Genomic DNA, 16,386 nt, shown 5'->3' with positions numbered 1-16,386 from the left:
GTCCATGAGGAATAACACTATTTCTGGCCATTAAGTGACTTGCATCCTGCATTTTTCATCTCTTTCCTCTCTGCAGGCTCTTTCTCTAATTTTTAGCTATTTCTGAGCTAGTGGGTGGAGAGTAGCTGCCATGATGTCTCCCTTATAAAGCACAAATGAAGACATGGAGGATTCCTTCCCTCCTGTATATATGTATATATATATTTATATACAGTACAGACCAAAAGTTTGGACACACCTTCTCATTTAAAGATTTTTCTGTATTTTCTTGACTATGAAAATTGTACATTCACACTGAAGGCATCAAAACTATGAATTAACACATTTGGAATTATATACTTAACAAAAAAGTGTGAAACAACTGAAAATATGGCTTATATTCTAGATTCTTCAAAGTAGCCACCTTTTGCTTTGATGACTGCTTTGCACACTCTTGGCATTCTCTTGGCAGTCTCCACTGTCCTGCTCCTTCCACTCTGAGCAACTCCTAATTCTTTAACTATTTGCTACCTTAACTCCATCTTATCTTAAAGTGCCCACCCCTGCACTGCCCAGATGTAAACCTAGTTGACCCTGCAACTAACAGGTCTGACAACTGTGACATACATGTTCATATACATATAAGCAGAGTACAATACATTGTGCATAAGGAGGGAAGAGGCGCCTGACCGTTCCGGTCACCCCCTTACAAAGCCATAGCCCAGGAAGGAGCTGAAGGCTGTGTTACAACCTGTGTGGGCGAACCCCACACTCCTATGGACTGTGCTATTATTTATCTTTTTGTTTTGTCGTTTTGCCAATAAGGCCGTGTTTATTTTGCTGGAGCTGCAGGGCTTTATGCCATACAATAAAGCCTGCAGAGAAAACCCAGTTCCTGGGTCTACTTCTGGAAGCGGACGAGTAGTCTTACCACTATATATATATATATATATATATATATATATGACAAATTCAGAGGAAGCAGCAGCATGGAGGACATTATGCAGCTGTACTTAGCAGTGTAGTTGTGAATTCAGCTCTGGAGTGAGATGAAAATACTTCTTGGAAAGTCTGTGTGCCTTTCTGCCTCTCTTTCTCTTTGCTTTTCCCTACTCTTCACCTTCCTATCTACGTAGACTCAATGTACAGCTGGAATTTGATCCCTCAGTGAGCTGGCAGTTCATTTTATCTAGAGCAAGTCGCATTTTTGTTGTTTTGAAAAACATGGATAGCACTCATACGTGAAAATCACACGTCTGAATGAGCCCTAATTCTGGTAAGGGGTGGTGGCTTAGCAGTTTCATCCTGAGTGTAGGGATTTATGGTCTATCGGCACTGTAGCTATACAGATCTATGTACAGTAATCATTTTATCTAACTTGTATTTACATTTTTTGTTCTTTATTTTGTAATATTTTATTTTAGCTCCTTTTCACAAGATGATTTAATATTTTTTAAGAATTATTCAAATATCAGCTTAATGAAGATGAATTGCCCTTAACTGGAAGTTGGGATTAGTAATGAGCGAGCATGCTCACCACTGCTCGGTACTCGCCTGAGCATCTCACTGTTCGAGATGCTTGGCGCTCCTCGAGTATTTCCAGGATGCTCAGACGGGAGCTCGGGTCACCTCCCCGCATGTTTGGCACTCTTTAGACAGCCAATTAACATGGCTGTCCTTCCAAGTAACTGCATTGGTGAGAGCAAGGGAAATGTTCTGGGGCACGTGCTTATGGGGCAGGTGCTCCACACCAAGAGATATAGTGGCGGCTGGGAACCGAATACCAAGGGACAGCCGCCATAAGGTTGCCTAAAAGGCAACATTTCTAGTTGAAGCAGTCGAGAAATGTGAAAGTTTAGTGTGCAACGACAGGTGCAGGATGGGAGGCATCTTTGTCTGCATCATGGACGGAGGCTTGGCGTGCACATACAACAGGGGAAGAGGCAGTGGTGTCACCCGCAGACACTGTTTCTGGACCTGGCGCTCAGCCCATCGACTTCATCGTCCACCACCTCGTCTTACACTTTCACACCCTGGTCCTCCTCCTGACTTTCTGCCCATTGTTTCTCATCATCATCCACCTCTTGCGACAGTAATTGCACTTTCCCACCGTCACCTTTGGGTAAGCATGGCTGCTCAAATATTTGGGCATCGCTACATGCAATCTTCTGTTGCGCCGCTTGAAGCAGATCGAGCCAGAGGCCAGAATCTATGATTGGAAAGATGAACAGAATAGCTCTTCAGAGTGTCCAAGTGTGGGATCAGTTGTCTCCGGGCACTCTGCATGGTGGGAGGAAGGAGGATCAGGGTGAGGAATATTCCGACTCCAAGTAAAAAAAATCTCCCGAATCTGCACATTCCTCAAACAAGAATCTGCAAAATCAATTGTGCACGCCCTCATCATCTCCCGCCTTGACTACTGCAACCTCCTGCTCTGTGGCCTCCCTTCTAACATTCTCGCACCCTTCAATCTATCCTAGACTCTGCTGCCCGACTAATCCACCTATCCCCCTGCTATTCCCTGGCCTCTCCTCTCTGTCAATCCCTTCACTGACTCCCCATTGCCCAAAAACTCCATTTCAAAACCCTAACCTTAGTATGCAAAGTCATCCATAACCTGTCTCCTCCATACATCTGTGGCCTAGTCTCCCTGTACTAGTTACCTGCACGCAACCTCCGATCCTCACAAGATCTCCTTCTCTACTCCCCTCTTATCGCCTCTTCCCACAATTGCATACAAGATTTCTCCCATGCATCCTCCCTACTCTTGAACTCTCTACCCCAATATATCAGGGTCTCGCCTCCCGTGGATACCTTCAAAAGGAACCTGAAGACCCACCTCTTCCGACATGCCTACAACCTGCAGAAACCACCGCTCCATCATACCGCTGCATGACCAGCCCTACCCTCACCTACTGTATCCTCACCCATCCCTTGTAGACTGTGAGCCGTCTACTCCTGTACTAGTCGCCGTCACGTTTTTGGTCAAGATTGTAATTGTTTTTGCTATGCATACCACTTTTTCACATGTAAAGCACCATCAAATAAATAGCGCTATAATACTACTACTACTACTAATAATAATAATAATGTTGTCCAGACTCACGACTACTGAGACTGGACCGTGTGGAAGACAGGGTGGTGGTAGTGGTTGCAAACTGACTAGATGAATTATTTATTTATCTGCTATTCAACCAACAACCTTTTCACACTGCTCTGGCTTCAATAGTGGTGTTCCACGGCCCCCTAGAGAGTGGGACAGGAAGCTAGGTCGACATGATGTGGGTGTTTGTTGTGCTCCCTCAGCAGGCTCAGTTTCATCTTGCCCACGGCCTCTGCGTGCACTATCACCATCACCATAATGTCCACTTTCCCGTCCCTTGACACACACCTTGCCCATTTTAAATGGAGTTTAATATTTGTCACGTTGCCAAAAATGTCTGTATTATTACTGCAGTAATGTAGGATTATGTCTGATGACCACAGTTTTAGGCAGTGACCTGGGTGTCAGAGATGCTTCCAGGGGTCTTCCCCATGCTGTTCCCATGTCTTTTCAGCACTGTATGCATGTGTCTGATGATGTCTCACACAGCACATGGCCAGATAAGGTAGTAAAATGTTAAAATGACATTTCCCGGTGAAGGTGTTTTTCACCATTGAAAGAAATGTAAAACTGCAAAAATGAATCAAAACGCTACGTGTGAACATAGCCCAAGGTGTCTAGTAGTATTTTTGGGTTTTTTTTGGTTATTTAATTTGCCTTATATACAAGTCATTACCCTGGAAAGGAAGTTCCTTAACATTTTTCCCAGAAAAATTCATTTTGGTTTCGTTTTTGTATGTTTTATTGTGAGTCCGTAAAAGTGGCGTAATACTCTGACAACGTTTTTTAGGCCCTCTGCAGACCGCGGGGGGAGCCGGCTGAAAAATGCTCAAGTTTCCCATAGATTTACATTGGGGTAGTTGCTCGGGTCGAGCACCCGAGTGTTCCAATGTGCTCGACCCGAGCATCGAGCACCCGAGCATTTTAGTGCTCGCTCATCACTAGTCGGGATGTCAGTAGGGACAATTTTCCAGGTGTTCTTGGTAAACTAGTTTTTATTTTCTTTGTTCAGCAGTTTTTTTCTGCTTCTTAGGTAGGGTTTCTTTTGCATTTTCTTGGCAGCCTTGTAAAACGTATGTCCTGTTATTATTTGTCACATTCCGCTGCAGGAAACTATTTCCAGCAACAATACATTGTGTATCAGCCGACCCTTACTTTATCAATGATAAGAAGCAAGAAATCTGTAAGACATCTTTAAAAGGAGAATGATTGACTCAAGGTATGTTTATATAGACTTAAAGTGGATCTCTTGAACCTAATAAGGATCATGTTCTTACTGTGAAAATCAATCTCAGAATGGCTGTATAATTTTTTTTAAAGTTTATGTTCAATCTCTAGCCAACTAGCCTAATTGACAGCTCCTCAATGTCCCCACTGTAGCATCGGGGTCTCTGCCCCCTGCCAGGCAGAGACGCCGTCCCACTCACCTCCTCGCTCCCCACGCTCCCCGCTCTGCGTTCACCAGCGCTCCTCTTCCTGCTGCCAGCGCACGCAGCTCCCCGGGCACTGTGCTTAGGGCGCGCGCGCACTTCCTCCCTCTTAAAGTGGCAGCGCGCACAGTCCTAAGGAGTCCCCGGCCAATAGCCGAGGGTCCTCCCATATATAAGGCACCTCCTTCAAAATGGAGGTGCCCGAGCAAAAGTTGTTGCACAGTGTTTCTGACCTCTGCTTCAGCCCTCAGGTCCCGCTGCTAGCCTGACTACCAGTCCTGCCCGCCAGCCTGTTACCTGCCTGTTACCTGCCGTACCTGCCAGCCCGCTCACCTGGGAGCACTTGCCTGTTACCTGCCTGTTACCTGCCGTTCCTGTCAGTCCGCTCACCTGGGAGCACTTGCCTGTTGCCTGCCTGTTACCTGCCGTGCCTGCCAGCCCGCTCACCTGGGAGCACTTGCCGTGACCACCTAGAGACTCCTGCCGTCACTTGCCGTGACCTCCTAGAGACTCCTGCCGTCACTTGCCATGACCACCTGCCAGCCCACCTAGAGACTCCTGCTGTCATTTGCCGTGTCTACCTGATATCCTACCTGGAGGCTTGTGCTCGCCAGCCTACCTGCTGTGCCTACCTGCTATTCCGGTCAGTCCCTGCCTTCTGTACCGTGGGAGTCACCTGTTCCCTTACAAGGTCATCCCCAGAGTAGCACCTGGTCCCTCGGCTCGGTCCCTCCCTGGTCACGGAGTCGTTAGCCGCCGTACGACCAGGGTCGGTCCGGGTTGATACTTAGTTGCTCTAGCTCCTCCCTAGAATGTCTGTATCTGCCTCTAGCTCCTACCTAGAATGTCTGTGTATGTCTCTATCTCCTCCCTAGAATGTCTGTGTCTGCCTCTAGCTCCTCCCTGGAATGTCTGTCTGCCTCTAGCTCCTCCCTATAATGTCTGTGTCGGCCTCTAGCTCCTCCCTAGAATGTATGTGTCTGCCTCCAGCTCCTCCCTATAATGTCTGTGTCTACCTCTAGCTCCTCCCTAGAATGTCTGTGTCTGCCTCTAGCTCCTCGCTAGAATGTCTGTGTCTGCCTCTAGCTCCTCCCTAGAATGTCTGTGTCTGCCTCTAGCTCCTCCCTAGAATGTCTGTGTCTGCCTCCAGCTCCTCCCTAGAATCATAGAATCATAGAATGGTAGAGTTGGAAGGGACCTCCTGGGTCATCTGGTCCAACCCCCTGCTCAAAGCAGGATTCACTAAATCATCTCAGACAGATGTCTGTCCAGCCTCTGTTTGAAGACGTCCATTGAAGGGGAACTCACCACCTCTCGTAGCAGCCTGTTCCACTCATTAATCACCCTAACTGTCAATTAGTTTTTTCTAATATCTAATCTGTGTCTCCTCCCATTTAGTTTCATCCCATTGCTTCTAGTCTTTCCTTGTGCAAATGAGAATAAAGATGATCCTTCTACAATGTGACAGCCCTTGACATATTTGTAGACCGCTATTAAGTCTCCTCTCAGTCTTCTTTTTTGCAAGCTAAACATTCCCAAATCCTGCAACCGTTCCTCATAGGACATGGTTTGCAGACCAGTCACCATTCTGGTCGCTCTTCTCTGAACTTGCTCCAGTTTGTCTATGTCTTTTTTAAAATGTGGTGCCCAAAACTGTACACAGTATTCCAGATGAGGTCTGACCAAAGAGGAGTAAAGACCGATAATGACTTCACGTGATCTAGACTGTATGCTTCTGTTAATACATCCCAGAATTGTATTTGCCTTTTTTGCTGCTGCATCACACTGTTGACTCATGTTCAGTCTATGATCTATTAGTATACCTAAGTCTTTTTCACATGTACTGTTGCTTAGATCTATTCCTTCAATTCTGTATATGCTTTTTTCATTTCTATTGCCCAGATGTAGTACTTTGCATTTTTCCCTGTTAAAAACCATTCTGTTGGTTGCTGCCCACTGCTCCAGTTTATTTAGGTCTTTTTGAATCCTCTCTCTCTCTCTTCTCTAGTATTAGCTATCCCTCCTAGCTTTGTGTCATCAGCAAATTTAATCAGTTTACCCTCAATTCCTTCATCTAAATCATTGATAAAGGTCCCAGGACAGAGCCCTGTGGTACCCCACTTGAGACATTCATCCAGCTGGATGTGAAGCCATTTACAACCACCCTTTGAGTCCGATCACTAAGCCAGTTATGAATCCACCTAACAGTTGCCTGGTCCATTGCATACTTGGTCTTTTTTCAATAAGGATGGTGTGAGATACTTTGTCAAATGCTTTGCTGAAGTCAAGACATACTATATCTACAGCATTTCCCTGATCCACCCAGTCAGTGATTCTGTGTCTGCCTCTAGCTCCTCCCTAGACTGTCTGTGTCTGCCTCCAGCTCCTCCCTAGAATGTCTGTGTCTGCCTCTAGCTCCTCCCTAGAATGTCTGTGTCTGCCTCCAGCTACTCCCTAGAATGTCTGTGTCTACCTCTAGCTCCTCCCTATAATGTCTGTGTCTGCCTCCAGCTCCTCCCTAGAATGTCTGTGTCTACCTCTAGCTCCTCCCTATAATGTCTGTGTCTGCCTCTAGCTCCTCCCTAGAATGTCTGTGTCTGCCTCTAGCTGCTCCCTAGAATGTCTGTGTCTGCCTCTCGCTCCTCCCTAGAATGTCTGTGTTTGCCTCTACCTCCTCTCTAGAATGTCTGTGTCTGCCTCTAGCTCCTCCCTAGAATGTCTGTGTCTGCCTCCAGCTCCTCCTTAGAATGTCTGTGTCGGCCTCTAGCTCCTCCATAGACTGTCTGTGTCTGCCTCCAGCTCCTCCCTGGAATATCTGTGTCTGCCCCTAGCTCCTCCCTAGAATGTCTGTGTCTACCTCTATCTCCTCCCTAGAATGTCTGTGTCAGCCTCTAGCTCCTCTCTAGAATGTTTGTGTCTGCCTCTCGCTCCTCCCTAGAATGTCTGTGTCTACCTCTATCTCCTCCTTAGAATGTCTGTGTCCGCCTCCAGCTCCTCCCTAGAATGTCTGTGTCTGCCTCTAGCTCCTCCCTAGAATGTCTGTGTCTGCCTCTAGCTCCTCCCTAGAATGTCTGTGTCTGCCTCTAGCTCCTCCCTAGAATGTCTGTGTCTGCCTCCAACTCCTCCCTAGAATGTCTGTGTCTTCCTCTATCTCCTCCTTAGAATGTCTGTGTCTGCCTCTAGCTCCTCCTTAGAATGTCTGTGTCTGCCTCTAGCTCCTCCTTAGAATGTCTGTGTCTGCCTCTAGCTCCTCCTTAGAATGTCTGTGTCTGCCTCTAGCTCCTCCCTAGAATGTCTGTGTCTGCCTCTAGCGCCTCCCTAGAATGTCTGTGTCTGCCTCTAGCTCCTCCTTAGAATGTCTGTGTCTTCCTCTATCTCCTCCCTAGAATGTCTGTGTCTGCCTCTAGCTCCTCCTTAGAATGTCTGTGTCTTCCTCTATCTCCTCCTTAGAATGTCTGTGTCTGCCTCCAGCTCTTCCCCTCTCCATAGATTTTTTAAAGCACCAACTGTCATCTTCTTTTTCAGTAATCTTTCTTCACGAAAATACAGATTTTACCCCTGAATTGAGAGTGAATGATCAATCCAGGAAGAAAAAGAAGTGAATTTCTCTAATGAGATATATTACAAAATTGATTATTTTTATGTGTACTGTTGATTTATGAAATAAAAATTAAAATGACTGTTACTCTCATTGCACACATCATATTTTATAATTCTCTTATTGTTTATTCCTCCCACTTTAAGTCTATCGCACGCTGCTTTGCATTCTTTTCAGCATCTATCTCATGCAGCGGCAGATTTTAATCGAGATCCAGAATTCCAGACATTTCATACACAGCAGCATCCAGTCCATTATCCACCCTCCTCTCACACTGAGCTGACATCTCCTGTTCTCCAAGCTGGGAGAGATGCTGATCAGTCGCAGGAGTAGGGTCCATTTAAATGTTCTCTCTCCTCCTATATTTTTTTTTTTTATTACATCAAGTGTGACAATCTGGGATTGGCCGGCGATCAGCGCTTCCTGGAACTGAGCACTATTTAAATAACAGGGATTTCACAGCAGCGAAGATGCTGCGCTGCAAGCAAGGAGTCCACAGGCTGATCCTAGGGATTCTCAAATGCTGGATGTAAGGTAAGCAGTCAGTCCTATCTGTATCCAATCTGTAATATACCGGGATTGTCACCGCATGCATATGAGACCGACTGCAACCATCCCATCAGAATTTCAGAATTTTACTATCATTCTTATTACATTCTATCCATATCATGCCATGTAAAATAATAATATAGTCAGAGTAAAGACATAAATATAATACCTCTATCTAACATATTCCACAGGACGGCACACAGAGGTTCACAAACTAATTTCTAGATTTCATTCACAAACCTTAGGGTGTTGGAAACTGGATGAAAAGCATGAAGAGAACATGCAAAGTCCATAGAGTTGGCTTTTTTTCTGTTGTGAGGTTGTCTTTTTGATAGTAAGATACATATATATATATATATATATATATATATATATATATTTATTTATATTTTTTTATTATTGTTATTTATTTATTTGTTATTATTATTATTTTTATTTTTTATTTAGATTTTTAAGCATAGGCTGTATATCTATAGAGTTGTTAGACTGGGTCGATTTCGAACTCTGGATCCCTGTGCTGCAAGACTATGGAGATACTAACTCATATGTAGATATAGTTGTAATGTCATTCATCATAATATTCATGATTATAGAGATTTAATATCATATAGGGACTTATGTTATATTGGTCTTATTATTATTATTATTATTATTGGTACTATTATTGGAACTATTATTGGTATTATTATTGGTCCGATTATTATTGGTTACGTTATATTGGTATTATTATTAAGTTATTATTAATTGTATTACTATGCATATAGCATATCTATATACTATTATATATCCATTTCATGGCTGTAAATATATATATATATATATATATATACAGTACAGACCAAAAGTTTGGACACACCTTCTCAATTAAAGATTTTTCTGTATTTTCATGACTTTGAAAATTGTACATTCACACTTATGGCATCAAAACGATGAATTAACACATGTGGAATTATATGCTTAACAAAAAAGTGTGAAACAACTGAAAATATGTCTTATATTTGAGGTTCTTCAAAGTGGTCACGTTTTACTTTGATGACTGCTTTGCACACTCTTGGCATTCTCTTGATGAGCTTCAAGAGGTAGTCACCAGAATTGGTCTTCCAACAATCTTGAAGGAGTTCCCAGAGATGCTTAGCACTTGTTGGCCCTTTTTCCTTCACTCTGCGGTCCAGCTCACCCCAAACCATCTCGATTGGGTTCAGGTCTGGTGACTGTGGAGGCCAGGTCATCTGGCATAGCACCCCATCACCCTCCTTCTTGGTCAAATAGCCCCTACACATCCTGGAGGTGTGTTTGGGGTCATTGTCCTGTTAAAAAATAAATGATGGTCCAACTAAATCCAAACCGGATGGAATAGCATGCCGCTGCAAGATGCTGTGGTAGCCATGCTGGTTCAGTATGCCTTCAATTTTGAATAAATCCCCAACAGTGTCACCCGCAAAGCACGTCCACACTATCACACCTCCTCCTCCATGCTTCACGGTGGGAACCAGGCATGTAGAGTCCATCCGTTCACCTTTTCTGCGTCGCACAAAGACACGGTGGTTGGAACCAAAGATCTCAAATTTGGACTCATCAGACCAAAGCACAGATTTCCACTGGTCTAATGTCCAATCCTTGTGTTCTTTAGCCCAAACAAGTCTCTTCTGCTTGTTGCGTGTCCTTAGCAGTGGTTTCCTAGCAGCTATTTTACCATGAAGGCCGGCTGCACAAAGTCTCCTCTTAACAGTTGTTGAAGAGATGTGTCTGCTGCTAGAACTCTGTGTGGCATTGACCTGGTCACTAATCTAATCTGCTGTTAACCTGCGATTTCTGAGGCTGGTGACTCGAATAAACTTATCCTCAGAAGCAGAGGTGACTCTTGGTCTTCCTTTCCTGGGGCGGTCCTCATGTGAGCCAGTTTCTTTGTAGCGCTTGATGGTTTTTGCAACTGCACTTGGGGACACTTTCAAAGTTTTCCCAATTTTTCGCACTGACTGACCTTCATTTCTTAAAGTAATGATGGCCACTCATTTTTCTTTACTTTAGCTGCTTTTTTCTTGCCATAATACAAATTCTAATTGTCTATTCAGTAGGACTATCAGCTGAATATCCACCAGACTTCTGCACAACACAACAGATGGTCCCAACCCAATTTATAAGGCAAGAAATCCCACTTATTAAACCTGACAGGGCACACCTGTGAAGTGAAAACCATTTCCCGTGACTACCTCTTGAAGCTCATCAAGGGAATGCCAAGAGTATGCAAAGCAGTCATCAAAGCAAAAGGTGGCTACTTTGAAGAAACAAGAATATAAGACATATTTTCAGTTGTTAAACACTTTTTTGTTAAGTATATAATTCCACATGTGTTAAATCATAGTTTTGATGCCTTCAGTGTGAATGTACAATTTTCATAGTCATGAAAATACAGAAAAATCTTTAAATGAGAAGGTGTGTCCAAACTTTTGGTCTGTACTGTATATATACAACATCATCTACTACAGTATACACAGTATATATATGTATATATATCTATAGATATATAGATATATATAGTAGGAATACCAGGTAGGATAGCGTTAAGTCCTAGCTTTGCAGGATTTGATGCACCTGCCTGGCTTTTAACTAGAAACATGGCCTGTGTTCACTAGGTGTGTTAGTCTGCTGAATAAAGCAGAGTTGAGTTGTGCTCTGAATGGAAGCTGCATGGGTCAGCTAGGGGAGCTGAGCAGTCTGTGTGTTGGAGCTGCAGCCTGTTCAGTATGAACTGTGTCCGGAGTTGAACACTTCTGTTTGCCGCTTGAAGCTGCTGGAGCTTGGACTGAACGGGAAACTGAGACATGCTAGGACCAGACCTCTTCTGTGTATAAAGTTTGCTCTGGCAGAAAGAAATGTAATCTATTCAGGTGAGCCCACACAGACATATGTGCCTGCTAAGTGAACTGTTTATTTGCTCCCCAGAAGAGACTGTCTTTGGTTTTGAATTCTTTGGAGTTTTATGAAAACAGTAAAACAGCACGTTTGGACCAAACCGCAGTGCCTGTGTGAACACTACCTTATGCCTACCTGAGAGCGTGAATCCCTACAATATATATATATATATATATATATATATATATATATTTATTTAATATATACAATGTCACCATGTATATGTCATTTAAAGGGCTTGTCTAACACCAAAATAATTACATATATATATATATGTATATATATATATATATATATATATATATATATATATATATTCATATAACCAGAGTAAAGAGTATCAACATTCGTTTTTTGAAGAAAAAACTACAGGGTTAAACTTGGAATAGAGAAGGGGAGGGGATGGGGGGGGAAGGAGAGGGAAAAATGAATTTTATTAAGAAATTAATTTTTATTTGCTTTGCATGGATGGTTTAAATTAAAACAATAATTCCAGCGCCCCCTACCCCAAAAAATCCAGTGCAGGCACCTCCAAAAGCAATGTCTGCTCCATTCGGAAGTCAACAGGACAGGTGACTAGAGGAGCGCATCATCAATGTTTTCCTGATCATACATTCTTCTAGTCACGCAGCAGTCCTGTCTACTTCTGAACAATGCAGATAGCGCTTCTGGAGTGGCCTGAACTGGATCTGTGAGGCACTGGAAGGTGAGCATATCTCTGTCTATTGTTTTAAAACCATAAATGACTACAAAATATATATATATTTTGGTGATGGACAATCCCTTTAAGAAAAATATTATCACTATATTACTATATCACTGATAATATTTTTCTATTTTTCTTAAAGGGATTATTAGAATTTTATATATATATATATATACAGTATATAACAGAATTTTATATATATATAGAAAATACTGTGTACATATATATATATATATTTATATATATATATATATATACATATCATTCTAGTAATAAATATGGTCAATCTATATTTGAGAAAGATTTAAAATGTAAAATATTATATTAATATATATATATATTTGAATTATTGTATTTATATATATAATATAAAAGAAATCTAAAAATCAATTGAAAGACAATCGAGAAATAATTTAGATTGTAATAATAAATAATCCAAAATCATAATAAAACTGATAATTCAATAGTAAGGAAATGAAAATAATAATAATAATTAATTAATTATTATTATTATGTGATACTTGCACTATCTCCATTACAAAACTGATAATAATAGTAGTAATCATTCATTTCCTCTCAATATTACCTTTACATAACATTCTATTTCTCAGGTTTTTATCAAATCTTCCATTTTGTTGATTAGCTCATTTATCTGCGATTTCCTAAAGCGTAGTATTGCCAGGAGTCTCCACGCTGATGAGACGCACTAGCCCTCCCTGGGAAATGGGGTTTACTCAGAGCCGGGTCAGATGTTGGGGGTTGCTGGGGATGCAGTCGTGGCCTAGACCCGTTCCGTGCCCAGGGCAGTCTCATAAAAATATTGGGCTTCTTTTAAGGATGAGTGGTATTCCGACTACGCCACCTGCGGTTTCCGGTGATGGACACCAGCGCTGCTTCAGTCCACTGAGGCCGGTGTTTAGGGGCAGCTAAGATGGGACAACTCCCCGCAGGCGGAGTAGGCCTCAGGGCAGTGAGAAGAGGTCTGGGGAGTAGTGGTAGGTGCGGTGCCGCGCAGAAATGAGCAAATGGAGGCAGTCTGTGAAGTCGTCCAAGATTTACTCACTTTTGGTGAAACAGCAGCTGCAAGCTTCTCTCTGCGGCCACCAGGAAAGGGGTCCAGCACTTCCCAGGCTTTTCAGGAGCACCTGTCAGGACCCCGCCAGGGTGTTCCTAGATTCTCCCACTAAGTCCTCTCCTGTCTGAATGTGGTGTAAGGCCGGGCCGAGTCAGATATCGGGGGCCGGTCCCCTCTTGCGGCAGGAGTCCCTCTGGCAAAGCCGGAATCAGGAATACACGTGGCGACTCCGCTCCGTCCTTATCCCCCTGGGATCCTTTCGCCTGTGGAGCCTATCTCCTCTGCTCCCCTCCTGGGCCCTCTTGGCTGGACTTTGACCGAGGACAGAGCTGGCTATAACTCAACTCTGCCCCAATCCCCAACTCGAGGCCTGAAACCGGGAATCGTGGACCCTCAGCGGACCCCTGCCTTATGCTGACTTGCCTTCCTCAGGTACCACAACTAAAGACCAGGTTATAAAGATGGCCACTGTTTATATATGCCTAGATTAAATGTAAATGTAAAGTGCTTCCTCCACCCTCACCCACTATATGGTTCCCCCTATCTTTGGTTCCCCCCCATCTCCCTTCTCCTGGAACGGGGCAGCACCCTGGTGCATATAGGCCCCCTGCAGGTGGGAGTGGTGTAGTGTTGGGTGTAGAGCAGGGTCCTGTGAGATGCTCCATCCTTACCTGAGAGAGGAGATACCACACCTCTATCTGAGGTGCAGTACCCCTGTGGCGACTGAACCTTCAGGAGCGCCACATTCCCCCCTGGTGAAACACAGCATGTCCGCAGGCTGCAAAAGAATAAAAGATTGGTACAGACATTCAGATTTTTATATGCTTTTAAACAATAAAACGATCTTCCCTTTATGGGAGGCTCAACCTCTTAAACGTTGCAGATTATATATTATAAACATATAAACTCTGGAAAGACATTATCAAAGTAGAAAATATTATAGAAAGTGTCAGTTCAGCAGCATGAGGGACCTGCCCCAAACCCTCAACGTAGGCCCTGGGGTGGCTGCAGGGCATGGAGATCCTGGGTTGGACCTCCGGTAGAGCCACTCCAGACAGGTTTTTCTCTTCTGAGGTCAGAGGTAGAAATGGCTTTGTATAAAACCAATAAGGAGCACCTAAATAGATGCAAAAACTATTTACAGTTCAGTCTGTAGACTGCTCATCGTCCGCAGGCACAATGTCTTTCCACATGATCCGGATGCAAACAAAGAAACAAATAAAAGTTAACTTTTTACATGGAGATTCAGCCTCCTGGGCCTCTTAGTCAAAGCATCCCCACCGGGGAAAAGGCTCATTCTTACCGACAGAGCCTGACCGATCCCTTGTTGGCAGATGGGTGGGGGCATCCTCTTTAAACACCCTGTGCACGTCCAGGGCATACCACCCACGCTCCCCATGGTGGCGGGTGTATGACACCAGGTCACCCGGGTAAAGGTCCCGGCCAGGGTGGCCCTGCTCCACCTGCGGCTCGACGTCCCGCCGGTTAACAAAGACGTCCCGGTGGAACTGTGGGCTGCGAATGAAGCCCCATCTGGCCTTCTGGTGGAAGCGCACAATCAGGCCTTCCTCCCACGGGGCTTGGACGGGTGACCTCTGCCTGGTCAGACATTCAGATTTTTATATGCTTTTAAACAATAAAACGATCTTCCCTTTATGGGAGGCTCAACCTCTTAAACATTGCAGATTATATATTATAAACATATAAACTCTGGAAAAACATTATCAAAGTAGAAAATATTATAGAAAGTGTCAGTTCAGCAGCATGAGGGACCTGCCCCAAACCCTCAACGTAGGCCCTGGGGTAGCTGCAGGGCATGGAGATCCTGGGTTGGACCTCCGGTAGAGCCACTCCAGACAGGTTTTTCTCTTCTGAGGTCAGAGGTAGAAATGGCTTTGTATAAAACCAATAAGGAGCACCTAAATAGATGCAAAAACTATTTACAGTTCAGTCTGTAGACTGCTCATCGTCCGCAGGCACAATGTCTTTCCACATGATCCGGATGCAAACAAAGAAACAAATAAAAGTTAACTTTTTACATGGAGATTCAGCCTCCTGGGCCTCTTAGTCAAAGCATCCCCACCGGGGAAAAGGCTCATTCTTACCGACAGAGCCTGACCGATCCCTTGTGGGCAGATGGGTGGGGGCATCCTCTTTAAACACCCTGTGCACGTCCAGGGCATACCACCCACGCTCCCCGTGGTGGCGGGTGTAGGACACCAGGTCACCCGGGTAAAGGTCCCGGCCAGGGTGGCCCTGCTCCAGCTGCGGCTCGACGTCCCGCCGGTTAACAAAGACGTCCCGGTGGAACTGTGTGCTGCGAATGAAGCCCCATCCGGCCTTCTGGTGGAAGCACACAATCAGGCTTTCCTCCCAGGGGGCTTGGACGGGTGACCTCTGCCTGGCGGGCCCGCGACTTTGCGGCCTTGGTGCACACCTCCAGGCGCTCGCAGCGGACCTCCCTCTGGCGACGCTCCTTGTCGAGCTGGCGGAGTTCATTCCGACAGAACTCCTCTCTCCTCCGCGCTTCAGACCGGGTCTCCTGGGGGAAGGCCATCAGGTCGCCCCCCTGGTTGTCACAGACATACTCTTCTGCCGCCGGGCAGGTGACAGGAGGTGCAGGGAGCGGCAAAAGTGGAGGCTGCTGCGGACCCCCTACTGAGGCAGACCGGTCCGGGTTGGGGCAGGTGGACACCCCATGAAACGCAGGACTCTCTGGGCCAGGAGCCGGGAGGCATAGCAGGCCTCCGGTGATGGCGGTGGCTTGGGCCTCGGACTCCGGAGCCGATAGCTGCTCCCATATGATGGCGCCTGGGGACAGGGGTGCCGTAAAAGATCAAGGAGGCTTTCCATGCGGCCCACGCCCGGACTGGGGATTTCCGCCTTACCCGCTCCAGGGTTGCGCACGGCCTCCTGGTCTTCCTCCGCCTGGGCTGCGGCCTCCATGGACCGACATGACAAGCTCTGGCGGCGGGCCTGGATCCTCTGTAGCACCACCTCTCTCCACTCCGCGGCGGCCAATCACTGGGCCTC

The 16,386-nt window shown here is 45.1% G+C and overlaps 1 protein-coding gene across 5 annotated transcripts in view; it reads left to right on the top strand.

Annotated features, from left to right (window-relative positions):
• Positions 1 to 8,373: 8,373 nt before the first annotated feature.
• LOC141164546 (carbohydrate sulfotransferase 1-like) overlaps positions 8,374 to 16,386 on the top strand; it is an 87,839-nt gene continuing 79,826 nt past the window's right edge. For 3 of the 5 annotated variants that reach the window (XM_073649924.1, XM_073649923.1, XM_073649922.1), the window contains exon 1: positions 8,374 to 8,644. The gene's annotated coding sequence lies outside the window, so the exon portion shown is untranslated. Of the gene's footprint in view, positions 8,645 to 12,180; positions 12,279 to 16,386 lie in introns of those variants that run through there. The other 2 variants (XM_073649921.1, XM_073649925.1) reach the window with 2 other exon arrangements.

Source organism: Phyllobates terribilis, unplaced genomic scaffold (assembly GCF_046119375.1).
Source record: "Phyllobates terribilis strain yellow unplaced genomic scaffold, ASM4611937v1 Scaffold_10__3_contigs__length_209671492, whole genome shotgun sequence".
Lineage (NCBI taxonomy): Eukaryota > Metazoa > Chordata > Amphibia > Anura > Dendrobatidae > Phyllobates > Phyllobates terribilis.
The sequence above is the reverse complement of the archived record's forward strand: the minus strand, read 5'-3'. Positions and strand labels throughout refer to the sequence as shown.